The 24,126-nt window shown below is 38.1% G+C and overlaps 1 long non-coding RNA gene across 1 annotated transcript in view; it reads right to left on the bottom strand.

The window, feature by feature from the left end:
* The window catches only part of LOC116638205, a 77,328-nt gene that overhangs the window by 33,226 nt on the left and 19,976 nt on the right, over positions 1-24,126 (bottom strand). The window lies entirely within an intron of this gene.

Raw genomic sequence — 24,126 nt, 5'->3', positions numbered from 1 at the left:
GTCATGCTATGTGTCTATTAAAAATATGTATTTTTAAAATTTTTATATATTTATATATATTCATGTGCCTTTCCAGAGATATCTCATTTCTCAAAGGTCAAACTATAGCCATCTAAGATGGAGGGGAATGAACAACTGGATATGAAGCACTCAGTTGGGCTACAGACTTCCACCTTCAGCCATGATGGAGTAATTAGTAACAGACTAGTCCTCCTGCTCTAAACAAATATAAAACTGAAGCAGAAGCTTTCACACTTTGGACAATAATCAGAGAAGGAATGTGATTCCTGAGAAAAGGAAAACACGGGATGTCAGCTTCATAATCACCTGCAGCTTTCTACCTAGAAACACCTTCTGCACTGTGATGCAGGAAGGGAGAGCTGAGGTAAAGCACAATGATCTCACTGAGCTGATGGGGTAAAGATTGGAGTTCAGGGTTGCTTAGTGACTGAAATTGGTGCATCAGGTACCAGAGAGAAAGAGGCTATAGAGAAAGAGAGAAAGAGCTCCAGAAACATGCATAAAAATGTCCTTGACTCTTCCACCGAACACTAAATTGTCACCTGCATAGAAAAAGGTCTGTGAGCCATGGCAGAGAATTACCAAAAAAAAAAAAAAGAAAGAAAGAAAAAGAAAGAAAATATGAGCTGAACAATGATTCCAGAGATTGCATAGGGCTTGGAGACATTCGAGATCTGACAAGGCAGAACAGAGAGACCTCACTGCACTTACTGGGCATTTAGTTAAGATCTCAGAAGGGCAAAGTCTTAGGACTAGGGCTATTCCAGTTCTAGCATAAGAGTTACTCTATACTCTCCCCCAAAACTTTAAAAACAAATCTCAAATGATCAAGCTAATCTGTGACTAATTTAACCACCTAACAGAACAAAAGTCAACACTCTTTAAAGGAAGACAAATAAATCCACTTGCAACAATGTAAAATCCACAATGTCCAGTATACCGTAAAAAAAAAAAAATCACTAGCTATTCAAAGAAACAGAAAAATACAACCAAGAGCAAAAAATAGTCAAAATGAACAGATGCAGAGATAACACTGATACTAGAATTGGTAGACAAGGACTTCAAAACATATTAAGAACTTTAAGGAGAAACTAGACATAATAGGTGAACAGATGAAGAATATCAGCATAGAAATGGAAACTATAAAAAGTACCAAATGAAAATTCTAAAATTATGGTATCTGAAATAAAAATTTACAGAATTGACTTAATAGCAGATTACACACTGCAGAAGAAGATATCAGAAAACTTGAAGCACAGGAAGTAAAAACAAAACAAAACAAAAAAAAACCTGAAAAAAATTAATAGATCCCAGGGACCTGAGGGACAATACAAAGGTATAACTGGAGTCCTAGAAGAAAGAAAAGAGAGATTGAATCAGAAAAAGTATTTGAAGACCCAATGACCAACTTTCTCCCTGACATTTGATGAAAAAAATCACCCCACAGATCCCAGAGTTGCAAACAAATCTCAAGCAAAAATACAAGCAAAATCGTACCCAGACATGTTCTAGTCATATTGCTGAAGCCAAAGATAAATAGAAAAATCTTTTTTTTAAGTTATTTATTTATTTATTTATTTATTTATTTATTTATTTTAGTAATCTCTACACCCAGCGTGGGGTTCAAACTCACCACCCTGAGATCAAGAGTCACATGTTCTTCCAACTGAGCCAGCCAGGAGCTCTGAAAAATCTTTAAAATAGCCAGAGAATCAGATACGGAAGAACAAAAAAATCAAAATATTGCTGACTTCTCATGAGAAACAATGAAAGCCAGGAGACAATGGAATGACCTCTTTAAAATATTGAGAAGAAAAAAAAACCAAACTTGCCAAATGAGAATTCTATCTCCTTCAAAAAGTGATGGCAAAATAAAGCCTTTATTTAGATAAACAAAAGCTAAGATAATTAACCACTAGCAAACTTGCACTATAAGAAATGTTAAAGGAAGTCCTTTGGGCTGAAGGGAAATTGCATATACAAAGGAGCAAAGAGCATCATATGTATATAACATATATATACATATATATACACACATATATATATACACATATGCACATACACACATATAAATTTTTATTTCTTAATTTTATAATTTCCTTAAAAGTAGTTGCATAAAAATGTGGCTTATAATATATACAGAAGTAAAATATATGAAAATATCACTTTATAAGATTCTTACAATATACATGAAATGACATTATATTAATTCGTAGAAAATTATAAGTTAGGAATGCAAATAATAATTCCTAGACCAAACAGAAAAAATAAAAATCAAGCAGTTTTGTTAAAAGTTAATAGAAGATTAAGACTGTGCTACAGAATACTAGTTATTATAAAAGAAGGAGGAGAAGAGGAACAAAGTCTGATAAGACAAATCAAAACCAAATAACAAGATGACAGACTTAAACTCAACTATATTAGAAATTACATTAAGTGGAAATTGATTAAACACTCCAATTAAAGGCTGCTGTTGCGGTGGCTTAGATGGTTAAGCATCCTCCTTCGGCTCAGGTCATGATCTCAGGGTCCTGGGATTGAGCCCCATGTCAGGCTTCCAGCTCAGCAGGGAATCTGCTTCTCCCTCTCCCTCTGCCTCTCTCCCCTGCTCATGCTTTCTCTCTCTCTCTGTCTCTCTGTCTCAAAAGAATAAATAAAAAATCTTAAAAAAAAAAAAAAGGCTGCTGTCGTCAGACTGGATAAGAAAGCAAGATCTGTGCTAAAGATTTGTGCTCTAAACATTAACAAACAGATGAGTTTAAAAAAAAGAATGAGAAAAGACATAATATATATATAATATATAGACACTAATCATAAGAAGACTGGAGTGTGATATTAATATCAGATGATATTAACAGAGATAAAGAATATTTCATAATGATAAGAGTCACTTTATTAAGAAGGAATAATAATCCTCAATGAGTATGTGCCTATTAACAGTGCTTCAAAATACATGAAGCCAAAACAAACAGAATTAAAGGAAAAAATAGACAAACCCAAAATTATTGTCAGATGTTAACTCTCCTATCTCAGAAATTGATAGAACAAGTAGACAAAAAATTAGTGAGAATATAAGATTTAAACAATTCTATCAACCAACTTAATCTAATTAACACTCATTGAACACTATACTTAACACCTGCAGAATATACTCTTTTCTCAAGTGCACAGGGAATGCTCACCAAAATAGAGCATATATGGGGCCATAAAACAAATTTAAATAACTTTCAAAGGTTTATAATCATATACAATATATTTCTGACCACAAAAGCATTAAATTAGAAATCATCAGCAGAAGATCTAAAATAGCCCCCAACTGAACTTTAAATGAATAATAATTTTTAAAAAATCATATCTGAACAGTTGTGGGATGCAGCTAAAGAAAGATTTAAAATAAACAATGCAGGGCACCTGGATGGCTCAGTCAGTTAAACATCTGACTCTTGATTTCAGCTCGGGTCATGGTCTTGAGGTCATGAGATAGAGCCCCCCGTCAGGCTCTGTGCTCAGCGGGAGTCTGCTGGAGATTCTCTCTCTCCCTCTCCCTCTTCCCCTCCCCCTCCCACACTCTCCCTTCTTCTCTCTCTTTCACTCTAGAATAAATAAATCTTTAAAATAAATAAATAACGGGCGCCTGGGTGGCTCAGTCATTAAGCGTCTGCCTTTGGCTCATGATCGGTCCTGGGATCGAGCCCCACACTGGGATCCCTGCTCGGCAGGAAGCCTGCTTCTCCCTTTCCCACTCCTCCTGCTTGTGTTCCCACTCTTGCTGTCTCTCACTCTATCAAATAAATAAAATCTGAAAAAAATAAAATAAAATAAATTAATAAACGAAGCAAAAAGCTAGAAAAAGAAGAGGAAATAAAGCCAATATGTAGGGATAAACAAAAATAACAACAACAATAATAATAAAGATAAGAACAGGGGAGCGCCTGGGTGGCTCAGCCGGTTAAGCATCCACCTTCAGCTCAGGTCATGGTCTCAGGGTCCTACGATTGAGCCCTGCGTCAGTTCCCTGCTCAGTGGGGAATCTGTTTCTCCTTCTCCATCTGCCTACCATCCCCCTTAGATAAATGAAATTTAAAAAAAAAGATAAGAACAAGGGTGCCTGGGTGGCTCAGTCATTAAGTGTCTGCCTTTGGCTCAGGTCATGATCCCAGGGTCATGGAATCGAGTCCCGCATTGGGCTCCCTGCCCAGCAGGGAGCCTGCTTCTCCCTCTGCCTGCTGCTCACCATGCTTGTGCTCTCTCTCTCTGACAAATAAATAAATAAAATCTTAAAAAAAAGATAAGAACAGAAATCAATAAAATAGAAAAACATAAAACCAAGAAAATGAAATATTCATTCTTTGAGAAGATCAATAAACTTAATGTATTCCTAGTTTGATCAAGAAAAAAAGAGAAAATACAAATTAACAATATAAATAATAAAAGAGGAGCATCACTACACATATTCAAACATTAAAAGGACAATACAAGAGGGCACCTGGGTGGCTCAGATGGTTAAGCATCTGCCTTCGGCTCAGGTCATGATCCCAGACTCCTGGGATCGAGTCCCACATCGGGCTCCCTGCTCAGCGGGGAGCCTGCTTCTCCCTCTGCCTCTCTCTCTCTCTCTCTGTCTCTTATGAATAAATAAATAAAATCTTTAAAAAAAAGCACAATACAAGATTATTATGAATAACTTTATGACAATAAATTTGACAATTTACTTGAAATAGAATTTGTGTCCTAGACACTGATATAAGACAAAACAGAAAATCCAAATAATCCTATATCCTTTACCTATGGGAGAGGAACTAAAAACTTTCCCCAGAGAAAACTCCGGAGATGATCTCACTGGTGAATTCTACCCAAAAGAAATAATAACAACTTACATAAATTCTTTCAGAAAATAGAGAAAAAGGAAACATTTCCCTATTTACTTTATGAGGCTAGCATAACCCTGATAATAGCCAAAGACATTATAGGAAAAGAAAATTATAACTATTATCTCTCATGAATATAGACAGAAATATTTAACAAAACATAAGCAAATCAAATCCAATAATACATAAAAATGTTACTATATTTGTGACCAACTAGATTATATTCCAGAGTGCAATATGGGTTTAATATCTGAAAATCAATGCAATTCACCACATTTACAAAATACAGAAAAACAGTGACATGATCATTTCAATATATGTCAAAGAGAACTTAAAATTCAACAACCATTTATGGAAGAAAAAAACAACCAACAGTTTTAGTAAACTAGGAATTAAGGAAACGTTCATAACTGTAAAGGGCATTTATGAATAACCTACAACTAAGCTCCCTCACCTCACTAAGTTCAGGAACAAGACAAGAATGTCTGTTTTCACCATTTCACAACATTGTCCTGAATATCTTAGCCAGGGCAACAAAGGGGGGGTGGGGTGGGAAACGAAATGAAAGCCATAAAGTTTAGGGGGAAAAAAAAGAAGCAAAATGTTTTTATTTATGGATGACATTTGTACTAAAAACAAGGATAAGTCCCCATCATATTATTGACCATGCCACAAATCACCAAACCACACGACCATGTAGACAACTGTCAGGAAATCCCCTTAATATTCTGGGCTCAGCCTTTCAGGGTTTAGGCCAAAACAAGGGCAAAGAACATTGCTAGGGAGGGGCTGTTTTTCTGCAATGGAAAGAACCCTGGGCTAGAAGTACCCTATTGCTGGATTTGCCAGTCAGAAATTGTGGGACTTTGATCAACTACTTTACCTCAACTTTGCCATTATATCGTCATCTGTAAAATGGGAAAGTTAATCATTTCCAACCCTAAGATTCCAATTTTGGTCCTCAATAGGCAAATATTTGTTCATTCAGCTTCTAGCCCTAGACAAAATTAGGGAAGTGGGAGCAATGCTCCATCATTCCAGGTTCCTGAGAGAACAGACAACCTAGACTCCAGGAGCTGTATCACAAAAATATGCCAAAGATACATCTGCTTCACCCCATCTTCCCCCATCATCTCTGACCCGCAATAGGCTTTTAATTGGTTTCCCTGTTGATATCTTGCCTTTCTTCAATCCACCCTCCACCAGCAGTCAAAGAGGTATTTTTAAGGATAAGTCAGTATACCATTCTTCTTCTTAAAACCCTCCAATGGGTTTCTCATTGATCATGGAATTAAATCCAAATTCCTGACGGGCTAATAAGGCCTAAATGATGTGGCTCCTGACTATTTCTCTGACCTCCCCTCTTAGCTTTGTCTCATCTGGCCCACTACACTCCAGCTCCCCTGGCCTAACTGTCCATCCTGTGTGCCAATCCTGTTTCTGCTCCATGGCCTTGGTTTTTATGGAGAGACTCTCCTTATTATTCGGGACATGGCTGACTCCTCTCCCCCCAGGCCACGGAGACCTCTCTCACCCACCCTGTACAAGGTAGTTGCATCTCTGCCCTACTTCTTAACTCTCTGTCACTTCAACTGTTTCCATTGTCTTCGTTGCTCGGTACAGTCGGTAATTTTCCTACTTAGGCATTATCTGCTTCTTAGCTAGACTTTATTGCTCTTGTTCATAGCTGTTTCCCTTTATCTGGAACAGTGTCTATATGAGATGCTCAGTATACCTTTTTGAATGAGTGAATGAACTATATGTCTTGCTTGAGTTGCCACTGAACCAGCCTGCTTCTGGGTCAGCCCAGACCACCCCAGACCGTTCCCAGTCTACCTTTTAAAGAAAGTCAGTGCAATTTGTATTATGTACAATATATTTATTAAGCATCACATAAGTACTTGTTCTGTGGATGTCAAGAATATGACAGGATTCCTAGACAGCAAGGCTCACAATCTAATGATGAAGACAGACCAATAATGATAATCAGAATTAGAATACTATAATGTTCTAATAATTATTTGACTAATAATTATAATACCTCAAGTTTTATGAATACTTTCCAGTGTTCCAAGTACTTTCCTATGAATTAAATCATTCGATACCAAGAGAGTAGCCATCTTTTTCTGTCATTGTTTTCAACCAGAAAGGACTCAAACAAAGGAAAGATGATAGATGTACCCTGACATAGCAGAAAGACTATGGGGCTTGGAATTCCCTAGAAGACCTGTGTTCATCACTTTAAAAAATAATAATGACAATAATAATAAACACTATTTACTACGGACTTACTATGAGCCCAAGCAGCACTAAGTTATGTCATACAATTAATTCAGAGTCAGTATATAACGGGTGACCTCAAAAGAATAACCTAGCCACTTTAAAACTCAGTTTCTTGTCCCTAAAACAGTGAAAACTTACATGGTTATCGCCAGAATTTGGAATAATATACAATGGGTAGTTGGTATATGGAAGAAACTGAAAATATTAGTGTTATTTTTAATAATTACCCCAAATCAGATTTATTCCTGAGTTACAAGAGTGGTCCAATATTTGCAAATCAATCAATGTGATACATCACATCAATAAAACAAAGGATAAAAACCATATGATCATTTCAATAGACACAGAAAAAGCATTTGACAAAGTACACATCTATTCATGATAAAAAAGAAAAACCTCAACAAAGTAGGTTTATAGGGAACATACCTCAACTTAATACAGGTCATATATGGAAAAACCCACAGCTAACGTCATCCTCAATGGGGAGAAACTGAGAGCTTTTCCCCTAATGTCAGGAACAAGACAAGGATGTCCACTCTCACCAATTTTATTCAACACAGTACTGGAAGTCCTAACCACAGCAATCAGACAACACAAAGAAATGAAAGGCATCCAAATCGGTATGGAAGAAGTAACTTTCACCACTTGCAGATGACATGATACCATATATAGAAAAGCTTACAGACCCTACTAAAAAAACCTGTTAGAACTGATGAAAGAATTCAGTAAAGTTGCAGGATACAGAATCAATCTACAGAAATCTGTTACATTTCTATATACCAATAATGAAGCAGCAGAAAAAGAAATTGAAAAAACAATCCCATTACAATTGCACCAAAAATAATAAGATACTTGGGAATAAACCTAACCAAAGAGATGAAAGACCTGTACTCTGAAAACTATAAAACACTGATGAAAGAAATTGAAGATGACACAACAAAATGGAGAGACATTCCATGCTCCTAGACTAGATCAACAAATATTGTTAAAATATCTATATTACCCAAAGCAATCTACACATTGAATGCAATCTCTATCAAAATACCAACAGCATTTTTCACAGAACTAAAACAAACAATCCTAAAGTTTGTATGGAACAACAAAAGACCCCCCAATAGCCAAAGCAATCTTGAAAAAGAAAAGCAAAGCCGGAGGCATTAGAATTCTGGACTTCAAGTTATATCACAAAGCTGTAGAAATCAAAACAGAATGGTACTGGCACAAAAATAGACACATAGATCAATGGAATAGGATAGAAAGCCCAGAAACTAACCCACAATTATATGACCAATTAATTTTCAACAAAGGAGGAAAGAAAATACAAGGGGGAAAAGTCTTTAGCAAATGATGTTGGGAGAACTGGAGAGTAACATGCAAAAGAATGAGATTGGACCACTTTCTTACACCATACACAAAAATAAATTCAAAATGTGTTAAAGACTTAAATATGAGACCTGAAACCATAAAAATCCTAGAAGAGAGAGCAGGCAGTAATTTCTCTGACATCAGCCAGAGCAACTTTTTTCTAGATATGTCCCCCGAGGCAAGGGAAACAAAAGCAAAAATGAACTATTGGGACTACATCGAAATAAAAAGCTTCTGCAGTGACGGACGCAATCAACAAAACTAAAAGGCAACCTACAGAATGGGAGAAGATATTTGCAAGGACAAATCTGATAAAGGGTTAGTATTCAAAATATATAAAGAACTTATACAACTCAACACCCAAAAAACAAATAATCCAATTAAAAACTGGGCAGATGACATGAACAGACATTTCTCTACAGAAGACATCCAGATGGCTAACAGACACATGAAAAGATGCTCATCATCACTTACCATCAGGGAACTGCAAATCAAAACCACAATGACATATCACCTCACCCCTGTCAGAATAGCTAAAATTGACAACACAAGAAACAATAGCTTTGGGGGAAGATGTGGAGAAAAAAGACCACTTGTGCGTTATTGGTGGGAATGCAAACTGGTGCAGCTACTGTGGGAAACAGTATGGAGGTTCCTCAAAACGTTAAAAATAGAACTACCCTATGATCCACCAATCTCACTACTGGGTATTTACCCAAAGAATACAAAAACACTAAGTCAAAGGGATACATGCATCCCCATGTTTATAGAAGCATTATTTACAATAGCCAAGACATGGAAGCAGCCCAAGTGTCCACAGATAGCTGAATGGATAAAGAAGAAGTGGTATATGTATACATTGGAATGTTCTTCAGCTGTAAAAAGGAATGAAATCTTGCCATTTGCAATGACATGGATGGAGCTAAAGTATTATGCTAATAGAAGTCAGTCAGTCAGGGGGGCGCCTGGGTGGCTCAGTTGTTAAGCATCTGCCTTCAGCTCAGGTCATGATCCCAGGGTCCTGGGATCGAGCCCGCATCGGGCTCCCTGCTCCGCAGGAAGCCTGCTTCTCTCTCTCCCACTCCCCCTGCTTGTGTTCCCTCTCTCTCTGTGTCTCTCTCTGTCAAATAAATAAAATCTTTATAAAAAAAAAAAAAGAAATAAGTCAGTCAGAGAAAGACAAATGCCATATGATTTCAGTCATAGGTGGAATTTAAGAAACAAAACAGACGAGCAAAGAGGAAAGAAAGAGAAAGAAAGACAAAGCAGGAAACATCTTAACTATAGAGGACACACTGATGGTTACCAGAAAGGAGAGGTGTGGGGGGCCGGGTGAAACAGTTGATAGGGATTAAGGAGTGCACTTGTCCTGATGAGCACCAGGTGATTAAAATAAAAACTTAAAAAAAATAATTACCCCCAATCTGATATTTTAGAGAAGTCTGTTGGCAACAAGGCAAGTGGTGGCTCAACTGTTACTTGCTCCCTACCAAAGCTGTTTGATCACTGGGAGATCTGTATCTGTGCTAGACCAGAGTCAGTGAGCCTCCATACCCAACCTGGGAGTCTGAAGTTCTGAAGGATTAAAAAATAATAACCATAAAACCACTAGCAACTCTTAAACATAAATTTTATACAGTACATTCTTAATTGTACTATTTTATCCACTTATTAAACAAATTAATGTCACTGAGCTGCCACAAAACTGGCCCTAAGCAAGAACTCATCAACCCGTCTGGAAATGGGGAAGGGAGGGCTTCATAAAAAAAAAAAGTGTCATCTGAGCTGGACCTGGAAGGATGGGGAAAATTTGCCTATGGGGTAATGAGATTACTCCTATGGGATGAATAATTTGAAAGCAGAGGATAACACAAAATATTTGGGATCTCATCTACATATTTTTAAAGTAGGTTTATCTTTCTGGCACTGTTTTCTTTGCTGTTGGTGCTCTTTTTAAAAAGTGATATTAAAGTAACTTGTGTTCCCTGAGCAATTCAATGAGAGCTATCAAAGGGGTTTGGGAGAGTTCTTTTAGGTGTCAGAAAGAAGAGAGACTGGACAGTTAAGCGTCTGCCTTCGGCTCAGGTCATGATCCCAGGGTCCTGGATCGAGCCCCACATTGGACTCCCTGCTCAGCGGGGAGCCTGCTTCTCCCTCTGCCCCTCCCCCCTGCTTGTGCTCACTCTCTCTCTCTCTCTCTCTCTCTCTCTCTCGCTCTCTCTCTGTCTGAAATAAATAAATAAATAAATAAATAAATAAATAAATAAATAAATAATAAAAGAAGAAGAAGATGACAAACTGGACCCATGGCCAGACATGCCACCGATCAAATAGGCAGTTAGCATGCAAATAACAGAAAATCAAATATACTGGGTTCAGGAAGGACCAAATTTCAAAAAAAAAAAAAAAAAGGAAGGACCAAATATCAAACACTTGGAACATTGGACTTTCCTAATGAATTTCCAAGAAATTGTGCTCATTGTCTGCCAAGCGGCAATCTCGGAAGTGCTAAAAGTGTGCCCACAGGAGGAAAAACACCATGTTCCTCTAGAAGACCTTGTATATTCCCAGGTATCATTTTATCCACGGGAGACTGAGGACAGGAACACATGTCAATGTATTCTTGCAGGTCTGTGTACACGTTCCATTGCATGGCAAAGAGGAAAAAATACCACTTTTTGGCGGCACTAATTTAAAGATGCCCAAGAACAAAATTTCCCAGATCTTCCCTGCTGTTCATGGTCCTCACAAAGCATCTTGTAATGTCTTCTTTCTTTAGGAGGAACTTCCCTGTCATGAGCCCCTACCATATACTAGTACTCTATGTAACCATGGCAACAAGGTAGGCATTATCATTTCCATTTTCCAATGGAGGAAACTGAGGTTCAGATCCCTCAGCTAATAAGTGTCAGAACCAAAGTTTCAACCAACATCTTCTGCCTCCACAAGTCTTCCTCCTAAGTTCCTTGTACCTTCTAATTACTTCTTAAGACTCCTACTGAACCAGTTGTCTGAAATCAAGACTTGACTAGACATCAGGTACCTTGTACTCAGTCTGCATCCTTGTTTGCTCACCACTCTGCCTTTAATAACAAGAGTCATTAATCATCAGTTATGTGCCAAACGTTATGTCAGATGCTGGGGATAGGAAAATGCATAAGATATCCCTGGTCTCAAAGATTTCCTCATGTAGTGAAGAATTCAGTTTTATGCTGGGTGCCTGCGACAGCATATGTATTTTTTTAAAAATCCCTTTATATCTGAATCAACCTAGCCAACAATAATTGAGCAATCCAAGTGGCTAAAAGAGAAAAATACGTTGGAAAAGGAATCTTTTATGGGAAAGAGGTGGGAAAACCATATTCCAAATTGTTCTTTCTAGTGACAATGAGGAATCATGAACCTTAATTTTATCCCTTGCTACCAGCATTGCAGAAAGGAGCAGATGAAAATATGAACTATGCAACATTAGGTAACAGGTTTAACTTTGCTGGATCTTGTTTTCTTTACGGAACAAATAAGTCCCATTCTGAGCCTATCTTAGAGTTGCCAATAGGATCGTATCAAAATCTTGCTGATGGCAGCCATGTGGTACCACCTCTCATTTTACAAATAGAAATAGTTCCAGAGGGAGAAAGGGACTTGCTTAAACCCTCAGGGCTAGGTACTGTCAGTTCTGGGATTAGAACCCTTGTCTCCTTGCCAGGTTGGGGGTCTTCTTCCTTGACCATGGGTGCAGGGTCTGCAGGAGATTCAATATATACTGAATTATATTCATCATAACTTACATGTGAAAAGGTTTTCATTGTTCTAAAAAGGGAATGCACATATGTTATCTCTATTTTGAGTTTCTAACACTCTAAGGGCCCCTACGAGGCAGATACTATTATTCCCATTTTACCAATGAGGAAAGTGTGACTCAGAAGAGCCATAATATTTCCAGTATCACACAGCATGCAGCAGAGAGACAGAGCATCAGTCTGGGTTTTTAACTCCAATCCACCACTCTTACAATTCCTACACATTGAGTTTGGGGCAGGCAGAGAAAGGGAACTATACACTAAACCTGCTCTTTGAGGCCTTAGAAAACAGCAAGACCTTACATATCTGGCTTCATTTGGAAATGGTATTTTCCTCCATGGAAGGACTTTCTCAGTTAACTGAAGCAGACCCCATTTCTGCAGCTTCCCTTACTCTCCTTACTTCCCTTGCTTTAGCTCTCATGTCAAGTGCTTTTAATGGAAAGCCTTCCAAAGTGCTTTACTATTTGGAACAACTTTTCTGAAAAGTAATTTGGTAATAAGTTAGCCAAAGAAATAATTAGAGATGTTCACAAAAATTTAGCTACAAATGTTTTCATTGCTGAATTACCTGCAATGGCCAAAAAAAATTTTTTTAAGTTGAAAAATTTTCCAACAATAAGGGATTGGTTAATGAGCCTGTTTTTACAAAACAAATAATCTCTACACCGATGCACACACTAAGATGCTATCTCTGAGTAGTAGGATTATGGGTATTTTGTCTTCTTTTTTTTTTAGATTTTATTTATTTATTTGACAGAGAGAGATAGAGAGAGCAGGAACAAAAGCTGGGGGAGTGGGAGAGGGAGAAGCAGGCTTCCCACCCAGGAGGGAGCCCAATGCGGGGCTCGATCCCAAGACCCTCGGATCATGACCAGAACTAAAGGCAGATGCTTCACAACTGAGCCACCCAGGTGCCCCTATTTTTGTCTTCTTTTTGATTAAGTGTACTTTCTAAGTTTTTTTCCAAAGAAAGTAGATTGCTCTTTAAGTTAAGAAAATTCTATTTTAATTTTTTCAAAACGCAAATGCCATACAATTCAATAGCAAAATAACAAACAACCCAATTAAAAAATGGACAGAGGATCTGAATAGACATTTTCCAAAGAAGACATATGGATGGTACATGAAAAAGTGCTCAACATCACTAATCATCAGGGAAATGCAAATCAAAACCACAATGAGATATCACATCACACCTATTAGAATGGTGCTTATCAGAGAGACAAGAAACAACAATGTTGGTGAGGACATGGAGAAAAGGGAAAGCTTGTACATTGTTGGTGGGAATGTAAATCGATGCAGTCATTGTGGAAAACAATATGGAGGTTCCTCAGAAAATAAAAAATAAAATACCATATAATCCAGCAATTCCACTTCTGGGTATTTATCTGAAGGAAACAAAAACACTAATTTGAAAAGATATCTGCATCCCCATGTTCACTGCAACATTATTTACAATAGCCAAGGCATGGAAAGAACCTAAGTGTCCACTGAGGGATGAATGCATTAAAAAATGTGATATATACATATATACACATTTATGTAAACACACAATGGGATTTTTTAAAAATTATTTATTTATTTATTTGAGAGAGAGAGATCACAAGCAGGGAGGAGGGGCAGAGGGAGAAGCAGACTCCCCACTGAGCGGGGAGCCCGACGCGGGACTCAATCCCAGGACCCTGGGATCATGACCCGCGCTGAAGGCAGACGCCTAACTGACTGAGCCACCCAGGCGCCCAACACACAATGGGATATTATTCAGCCATAAAAAAGAAGGAAATCTTGCCATTTGAGACAACATGGATGGACCTAGAGAATACTATGCTAAGTGAAATAAGACAGAGAAAGACAAATGTCGCATGGTCTCACTTATATGTGGAACCTAAAAAATCAAAACCAAAACAAAGAAAACCAACTTACGGATACAGAAGTAGAGGATGTGGGGGTGGGCAAATGGGTGAAGGTGGTAAAAGGTACCAACTCTGAGGTGCCTGGGTGGCTCAGTCGTTAAGCGTCTGCCTTCGGCTCAGGTCATGATCCCAGGGTCCTGGGATCGAGCCCCGCATCGGGCTCCCTGCTCAGCAGGAGGCCTGCTTCTCCCTCTCCCACTCCCCCTGCTTGTGTTCCCTCTCTCGCTGTGTCTCTCTCTGTCAAATAAATAGATAAAATCTTAAAAAAAATAAGGTACCAACTCCTACTTATAAAATGAGTAAGTCCTGGGGATGCCACGTACAGCATGGTGACTGTAGCTAACAATAGTATATTGTGCATTCGGAAGTAGCGAAGAGGGTAGATCTTAAAAGTTCTCATCGTAAGAAAAGAAATTTATAACTGTGTGGTGACAAATGTTAGCTAGATTTCTTGTGGTGATCATTTCACAATATACACATATACTGAATCATCTTGTACACCTGAAACTAATGTTATACGTCAATTATATCTAAATTAAAAAAAAAAAGACGTGTTGACAAGTTGAAAAAAAAAAAGCATACGTTCCTGATGTTCAGAGGAACATCATCTCACTTTCCTGATAGTCCAGCCATCGGCATGAACCTTAACTGCCCAGACAGGCTACTGAGATGTATGGAGCTTGTTTCCACTACATGAACGGTCTTGGACCCGTGTGCTCTTTGAGTTCTCAGGACTGCCTTTTATGGTCATTCTATTATCTCAAAACCAGCTTTTCTGGCTTGTCACCATCAATGTCACGATCCCCACCCCGCAACTTCTGGCCACAGCTTCTAATCTGAAGCAGGCTGGGAAATTAGATCGTGAAGATTTAGAATCATTTATAAAAGAAAAGCATGTGAAAGTCCCTGAGCAAGTATATAGTACTATACAAATATATAGGCTCTGGTTATATATATATATATTTTTTTAAGATTTTATTTATTTATTTGATAGAGAGAGACAGAGTGAGAGAGGGAACACAAGCAGGGGGAGGGGAGAGGGAGAAGCAGGCTTCCCGCAGAGCAGGGAGCCCAATGCGGGGCTCGATCCCAGGATACTGGGATCATGACCTGAGCCGAAGGCAGACGCTTAACGACTGAGCCACCCAGGCGCCCCGGCTCTGGTTATATTTTTTATGTTATTTTACACATGCATTGATATTTATACTATTGTGTCTCAGTTTCCTTATCTGTGAAATGGGTGTATTCCTGTACCTACCCTCTACAATCAAATGAGTTATTATTTGTAAGGCACTTAGACCCACATCTGGCACTTACTGAGTAATGAGTAAATGCTTGTTAAAGAAAAAAATAAGTGATTAGAGTAAAATAAAAGCACAAGGGCTCTGAATCAGAGCTTGAAGGGCTTTGACATGAGGAAGGTGCTTGAGCTTTATGGAATGATCTCTGACGTCTATTCTTGTCTTCTCGGACATTTTTCTGGTTTACTTCATAGTTCTCAGGCCTGTCATACGAGGTGGGGCCGCACACACACACAGACACACACACACACACACACACCAGCTTATGTGTCAGTACACCTATCACCCTTCCTCTTCTCTTTCTTGTCGGATCCCCTGGGCTTTCACAGTCAAAAAATTCACAGAAGGAAGCAATATGACTGAGGATATGATATCACTTTTCTATGACGAAGCAAAATTTCTCAATACAATAACAACTAAGATAATAATAAACACTACGCAATGAACAAGTTCATTCTTTTCTGAGCTAAGCATTTTACATATCAATTCATTTAACTTCCAGAACAATCTGAAGTGGGAACTGTCGCAATCCCCTCTCTACAGATACTGAAAACAAGGCCTGGAGAAGCTTAATAACTTGCCCACAGTCACACAGCACTAATCACACTGACTCCCAATGCGGAGCGTGGAAGGCTCGTATTCTCAAGTCATTCTATTATTTTATGGGTGCATATAATTCCCAGAAGGGAGTAATCCATAGAAGAATGAGTATTAATTGCTTGGCTCAAATTAGAAGTCTCTGGTAGTCCCAGTTTTACTTCCTTTCTCTTTTGCATAAAGCGTTCGCTATCCTAATTTGGTTGAGAAATCACTGGGGACACGAGAATCTTCTCCAGGGAACCCTACTTAGTGCTCTGCACTTGGAGGCAAAAGTCCTGTGTTTCAGTCCTGCCTTCTGATCTTTTGTTGCTGGGCGAACACAGTGATTTGATTTAAACTGTTCAAGCATCAGTTTCCTTATACTCAAAGTGGAGACAATGACTGCTGAGTTGGTTGTGAGGGCCAAAGTACTAATGTCTGAGAAAGTGTCCTATAAACCCTAATGAACCATATAGACAGGAGGTAAGATTATTGTTTATTGAAAAAAAATATATGTCATCCTTTGATCTTCAGCTAGAATCATACAGTGATGGCTGACTTCACTTCCACAAACAGCAACCTTAGCCATCCACGCCCCTCGGAGGACACCTGAGTTGGACCACTTTGGGAGTGACACGCCCAGAGAGAGATTCCATTAAGATGCAGATAAATTGTCCTTCATATCTTCAAAGCACCCAGGCTGCAGAAATGTGCTTGAATTGTAGCAACAAATGGGTACAGTCAGACATCAGTAAGAACTTCACTAAGTAGATTACGTTAATTAAGGAAGACTCTGAGAACTCCCTTTGTGGGGTACTTAAAAACATGTGGGTCCTTCTACCTTGAATGTTTTAGGAAGTGACCTGAGACCAAGCAGAGACTTGGATGAAATGACCTCCTCCTCTCTCCCACTTCTGTCCTGCCGTGAAGTTATTGCATTCAGTCTTTTGCTCAGTGTTGCCAATCATCCTCATTTAGTCATACTGGGTTCCTTGTGCCCTAGATCAGCTGCATCCACAATACCAAAGACAACTCATTAAGGCTGTCTAGTTTCTTTGGTGTAGTTTCGGGCACACACAGTCTCCAAAGAACACATGTGCACTTTTATATACCTCAGAATGCAAGAGACTGTGGCACTCAATTTCTCCAGGAAAGTCTGTAATTATTACTGATGATACTGAATACCTCATATTTACATAGTGCTTTATACCCTCCAGTAGCCTCTATTTTGTTAGATTTCAAAGCCACTATTACAATACAGATAGGCAATTATGGTCCATATTTTACAAAAGACAAAATGGAGACAAAGAGGTTTAACAAGCTGCCTGAGATGACACATCCAGTAAGTAACTGAAATGACCCTCAGATCCAGAGCATTTTCTACCACTCACATTAAAAAAAAATAATTAAAAAAAAATAATCCACTTTCATTCCATGGACCACCTAAGATAGAAACAGGGTAAAAAGGGGCAAGGGATTCCAGGCCAATGTTCACACGGCTATTTAAACTTCTGGTCCCCAGAAATCCCAGGTAACTAAGTTCCTTCCTGGCACGAGACATTCTGCCCATTCTGACCACAGAAAACCTGGCCAAGAATTACGGTTGCCCTACCTGGGAATCTTCCACACATGGTGGCTCCCCGTAGCAAATCCCAAACCGTCTTGCAAAGATCACCCATAGACGGAGCACCTGACTTGAGGAAGACCAAGCTTCCATCCTGCCTTAACACTCACAGAATTAACAGCCTGCTGGCGCTGAAGGAGGGCAGTTGTAAGCTGACTTGTAATAGGTAGAAAATACCACATCGCGTCCTAACTTCTAAGACGTTACTGAAAAGTTCCCAACTTTAAGAAATTTTCAAATCAGGGGTGCCAGGGTGGCTCAGTCGCTCAGTTAAGCGTCTGCCTTCAGCTCAGGCCGTGATCCTGGGGTCCTGGGAACGAGCCCCACATCGGGGTCCCTGCTTCTCAGGGAGCCAGCTTCTCCCTCTACCCTCTGTCTCTCATGAATAAATAAATAAATAAAAAATCTAGGGGCACCTGGGTGGCTCAGTTGTTAAGCATCTGCCTTTGGCTCAGGTCATGATCCCAGGGTCCTGGGATCGAGCCCCATGTCGGGATCCCTGCTCCGCGGGAAGCCAGCTTCTCGCTCTCCCACTCCCCCTGCTTGTGTTCCCTCTCTCACTGTGTCTGTCTGTCAAATAAATAAATAAAAATCTTAAAAAAAAAATTTTCAAATCACATGGAAGAGGTAGAAGGAAGATCACATAACTCAATTCAACATAATAAGTTGAAATTTTTCTTGCGGTGTGAGTTGGTGCACATCCCATTCTAGATCCAGGGGGCTTGTGGAATCATGACAAGAAGGGTCCTGTATTTGGCACGGGTAATGGATGGTGATGGAAACCCTAGCTTTAACTATTTTTCCCATTTTGTGTTTCAATTTTTTGACTCCATCATTTTATTAACAGTAGCCACTTTCAAATGACTTTTGTGGCCCTTAAAAAAATAAAAGCACGTTAAAAATCACAAAAACAAGCTAAAGTACACAATTTTCAGGCAGGTCTATATTGGCAAAATAGCAAAATTCCAACAAAAGTAACACTAAATAAAGTGGACCTTTACCCATATAAACCCATTAATGCTATTTTAACATTACTCTCCTTTGCAGAATAAAGGATATCTAGTTTAATTGGAGATTATTTGTCCAGAAAATTTTGAGCATCACAAAATTCAACCAGTCTAGGCCAAAATAAATATCTAACTATACATAATACATTCTCAATAGTTTGAAAAAAGAGAAATAAGAAATTATTCAACATTCAGAATTATGGTTTATTTAAAAATAATACATATTAATTTTTTTCATGTACACTGCATATTATAAGGTAAGATATATGTGGGAATTAATGAGAATGAAACATATAGTTGCAATATTACAATTCAAAATAAGCCTATGTTACATAATAATGAGTTTTAAACACAAAAGCTTCACGTTATTTCATTTATTTCAAATATTTCTCCAACAGCATCACAATTTTTAATTGTTGGCCACAGAATTATCAGGTTAGGGCATCAGTGATAAGTCTCACTCTGTATTAATAGATTATGTGTACACTTTCAGAGGCAAATTTGGATTAAATTCTTATATAACTTTAACACTGAGCTAAAAATAAACATGGAAAAATATTGGTCTGATTCTTTGAAGGATTTTTTTAATTAGAAATAACTTTAAAATAAAGTTTTATGTAAACTTAATATGACATAATCAGGGCATAGATTTAATGGGATCCAAAAACCAAAAACTCAATCACCAAGAACCAGAAACAAAATAATAACAAAATAAGCTTTAAGTTTTTAAGAGTAAGCCACGAAATTTCGGAATATCAATAATAATTTTCCAAATTAGTTTCTATAACCCATCACTTACACTATCTTTCTTCGAGCTGGCCAACAAATGTGTGCTTTAGGAATACCAGCAAATTTCATGTATCTCCTTCTGTATGCATTCTTCTACTTGGAATGAAATTTTCCCCAAATTAACATAATTCCTTTATGCTTTTAAAAAAAACAACAAAAAACATAGCACCTTAACAGGAGAAGATGCTTGGAAGCCACATACAAAACAAAATTACAACCTAAGGTTTTTTTTTTTTTTCAGTACTAAGGGTAATAAAAATAAAATCATATTTTATTGCATTTTTCACTCAAGATTTCAAAGTTCCCCAAACTAAGACTTGCTTCATTCATTACTGATGTGTATTTATCCCTGCAGAGGAAATATGGAATTTGATTAATAGCAAATGTGTACTTCCAATATTACTATCCTTTTGGACCAAGAAATTAAAAAAAAAAAAATCCTCAGGAGAAAATATTAAGTGGAGTCAATTGTAGCTACATCTCCTTAAATTGACCAAACTAGGATTCTGCCAGTCTTGATGCATAGAACTTTTCTACATAAGTTTTCCAGTAGTAGAGCTGAGTGGGCACAAATCTTCCACAATCTCACATCCAGCCTCAATGTATCTGCAAAACAGCTTCCAGAAGGCTTTGATGGTCAAAGTCTTCTCTTTGAAATGAAACAACCCTATCTGGGGTTGCACCTGTAATCTTGACCTTTCACAAGAATATTGGAACACAATGAACCTAAAGACTAGGCCAGAGGGGAAAAACCCAGACCCGGACTCAAATCTCTTTCTAGGTCCACGTTCCTGTGCTTCTTCCCATCCATCTCTTGGTGCACAAGCCCACAATGACAATAATCAAGATGATATAGCTGGAGGACATACATTAACTCAAATAGCCTAGAGATATTCATATATCCCAGTCTTTACCTACTGCCCTCAAATGGTTATGGGTTGAATATTTGTGTTCTCCCCAAATTCATATGTCGTAGCCCCAAACCCTAATGTGATGGTATGGGGAGGTGGGGTTTTTGGGAGGTGATTAAGTTTAGATGAGATAATGAAGATGGGGCTCCATAGTGGGATTTAGTGTCCTTATAAGAAGAGACCAGAGCTCACTCCCTCAATGCATATGCACTGAGGAAAGGTCATGTGAGCACACGGTAGCTGTTTACAAGCCAGAAAGCTGGCTCCTACCAGGAACAGAATTAGCCAAGACCTTGATCTTGGACTTCTAGCCTCTGGAACTGTGAGGAATAAATATCTGTTCCTTAAGCCACCCAGTCTATGGTATTTTACAGCAGCCCAAGCTAAGACAAATGGTATAAATGCCTTTCAAAATAAAAACACCTGAGTCCTGTTATTCATTCGTTTGCTTATTTATTGAACAAAAATGCGCTGAGTGCTGCTATGTGCTGGGGGAGGCCATAGGCTCTGAAGATACAGCAGTGTGTGTTGGGGGTGGGGGGGAAGGAGTCCAAATCCTTGTTCTCATGGAGCTTACATTCTTCCTCAATTATCGTCTCCCAAGACCACACTGGAAGCTTCGCACCAAATTAACTAGTTACACACACACACACACACAAAAAAACCCAAATGTGTGTGTGTACATTATTGGTATAATAGATTCACACTGTACCTTGATTCTAAAGGGTGCTTGTGTTTTTAAAGACATAACTTCCCACACTCAAGCTGTTTTCTCACAGAAATGGAAATGGGGCACTTGCTGGGAGGAAAATATGAACTTTGTAATGATGCATCCTTGTATTATTTAACTGGTTGAAATGAGCATGTATTCATTTTGTAGCTAAATATAATTCCATATTTTTTAAATTTTACTACCAGCCCCTCAATATTCCTAAGAGATTGCAACGGGACAGATGGAAGTGAATGAGGTCCAGAGAAAGACCATGAGTTAAGAAAAGAGAGAATCACCTCACAGAAATTCCTTCTCCAATATCTAATGAGATAACAACAAAATTCTCTAGTTACAACTCACAAGGAGAGAGGCACAGCCAATACTATAAGGCTCAAAAAGTGGCAGCCGAGAAAGAAATCAATTCTGGGGCGGAGTCGGGCAGCAAAATGGCAAAGCTCCTAACTGCATCCCGACTTCTCAAAAGCTCTGGTGATAAGCCGAGCCAATCATGAGAATTCTCACTTAAAATTCCAAACCTAGTGAGAAGCAAATTGAGGATATGCTAGTATTTTTCTTCTTCACAGAGAAGTAGTAGAAACAGATGCAAGCAGCTGCTTGAGAGAAACAGAGTCCAAGGAGGCTGCTTCTGGCAGAAATGGAGACCACAGGGCTCTGTCCTGAGTGGAGCATCGATCTGAAGCCAGAGATCATCTATCCATCAGAAGGAGATCCACGCCCCCCCCACACAAATCAGATGCTGTAAACTCTGGTACAGGACAACTCATAAAATCTCCAAAGGGAGAGCAGAACCCACACTGTCTAGCAAAGCCTACCTTAGGTGGGTCCTCTCTGCTCCCTTGCTCCAGGCTATAGGAAAAACTAGATACTCTTAAAGTGTAGACCCTAAGGAAAAAATCATCACTACTGTGAGATGGTAGTCAAGATATCACTAACACTGTAAGACTAAATAGAGAGAAGATACAATATGCATAGAAGTGTCAAAGCCTGATCAAGATAAAAAGAAATAGAAGGGCACCAATGCAAGTATACGCAAGGTAAACGCATGCGCACACGCCCACACTAACACAGCATGCAGAAGACACACAAACAACCAGCCTAGAAAATGTAACTCAAGAAAGAAGAAAAATTCTTCATATGTGCATTTAACTAAAGAATAACCTAGTAAGAACATGAGTTTACAAATAGTAAAACAGAATGAGATGAAAAAGATCAGATCTAAGGAAGCAAATGGATGCCAAAACATACCATTAAAAAATTAATAAATAAAAATATCAAAGGACAGCATAGACACAGCTGGAAACAAATGACAGTTATAGAATAAAGAACTGAGATAATTATAGTGTATGCATATGGAAAAGATAAATTAAAACAAGTCAGGGAGAAGCCAATAGGCATGGAGGATAAAAACGATCAATAGTAATAATAATTGGTATCTTTAAAGCAGCAAACTCAGTAAATACAGTGGGGAAAAGTATTAAAAGACCTAACACAAGAAAATTTCTCTAAAAAAATCACAACCTTGAAAATAGTGCTTATTATGTGCCAGACACTATTCTATGCACTTGATATACATTAACTCAAATCATCCTGATGATTCTATGAGGTAGGTATTATAATTATTTCTATTTTACAGATCAAAAAACAGAAGCATAAAGAGATTAGGCAACTTGCTAAGGTTTTACAGCTAATAATATAAAGCCAGGCAGAATTGAACAGTCTAGTATTTGCTGGGTTCTAGAAATACTGAATGTAAAACTCACAACACCAAAATTCAACATCAAGGAGAAAGAAAACACTTTTCAGATATTCAGTCAGAAAATGTAAATTACTTACAAGGAGAAATAATCACACTGACCTCCATCTCCACAATATTACTCAATGCCAGAAAGATAATGGAGAAATAACTACATAGTTCTTTAGAATTAAGGTGTGACCCAAGAATAGAATGCGTAGTCAAATACAAAGGCAACATATATAAAAGAACTCAATGAAATAGTACCAATGAGTTATTTGGAAAGAGATAAAAATGTTTACAGTGAAATCTGGCCAATTAAACAATAAATCCAAATAAAGAGCTCAAGGATGGAGAAGCTATGGTAACAGAATATAACAAAAGAAGCAAACACTACACAATAGCTATGAACCATGGCTATAGAATGATACAAAACTTGATGATGTACAAACAATAATAACATAACTAAATAACAATCACACATATTATAAAACAGTAAAAATCAAAATGAAGGTAAAGGAGGTGGGAGGAAGAAAAAGTGCTTGTGTGGCAGAACATAAATCAATCATGGAACCACATGGGGTCAAAAGTAATGGTGGCAACATGTGAAGGTACTTCATAATTTCTTCTTGGCCTTAGAAGGGATATTTTAAGAAATGATATTTCTCGTGATAAAGCAATGTTCATTTGAAGTTTAGTAATTTCTTTGATTTCTTCTTTTAATCTAAGTACAATTAAATGTAACAAATCTGTTTAAAGCAGTCGTATGAACTCATTTTGTATGAGTCATAGTATCTTGAGTGTCTATCCCCATCCATCCATCCACCCATCCATCCATCCATTGTTCTATTTATATGTGCCTAGGAAATCTTTAAAACCACAAACTATTTTTATTTTTTAATTTATTTTTAAAATTTTGAGGGGGAAGAACAGAGCAAGAGGAAGAGAGAGAATCTTAAGCAGGCTCCACTCCCAGCACAGAGCCCATTGCCGGGCTCGATCTCACAACCCTGGGATCATGACCTGAGCCAAAATCAAGAGTTGGACATTTAACAGACTGAGCCACCCAGGCGCCCCAAAACCACAAACTATTTTTTAAAAGCATAACCTATTTTTAAAAGCAAAAACAATAAAATGATTTTTATATAAAGAAATTTATGATAATAGATTTGGGGAGCTGGATGGGGCTTTTAAAAT

Source organism: Phoca vitulina, unplaced genomic scaffold (assembly GCF_004348235.1).
Source record: "Phoca vitulina isolate PV1807 unplaced genomic scaffold, GSC_HSeal_1.0 scaffold16, whole genome shotgun sequence".
NCBI lineage: Eukaryota > Metazoa > Chordata > Mammalia > Carnivora > Phocidae > Phoca > Phoca vitulina.
The sequence above is the reverse complement of the archived record's forward strand: the minus strand, read 5'-3'. Positions and strand labels throughout refer to the sequence as shown.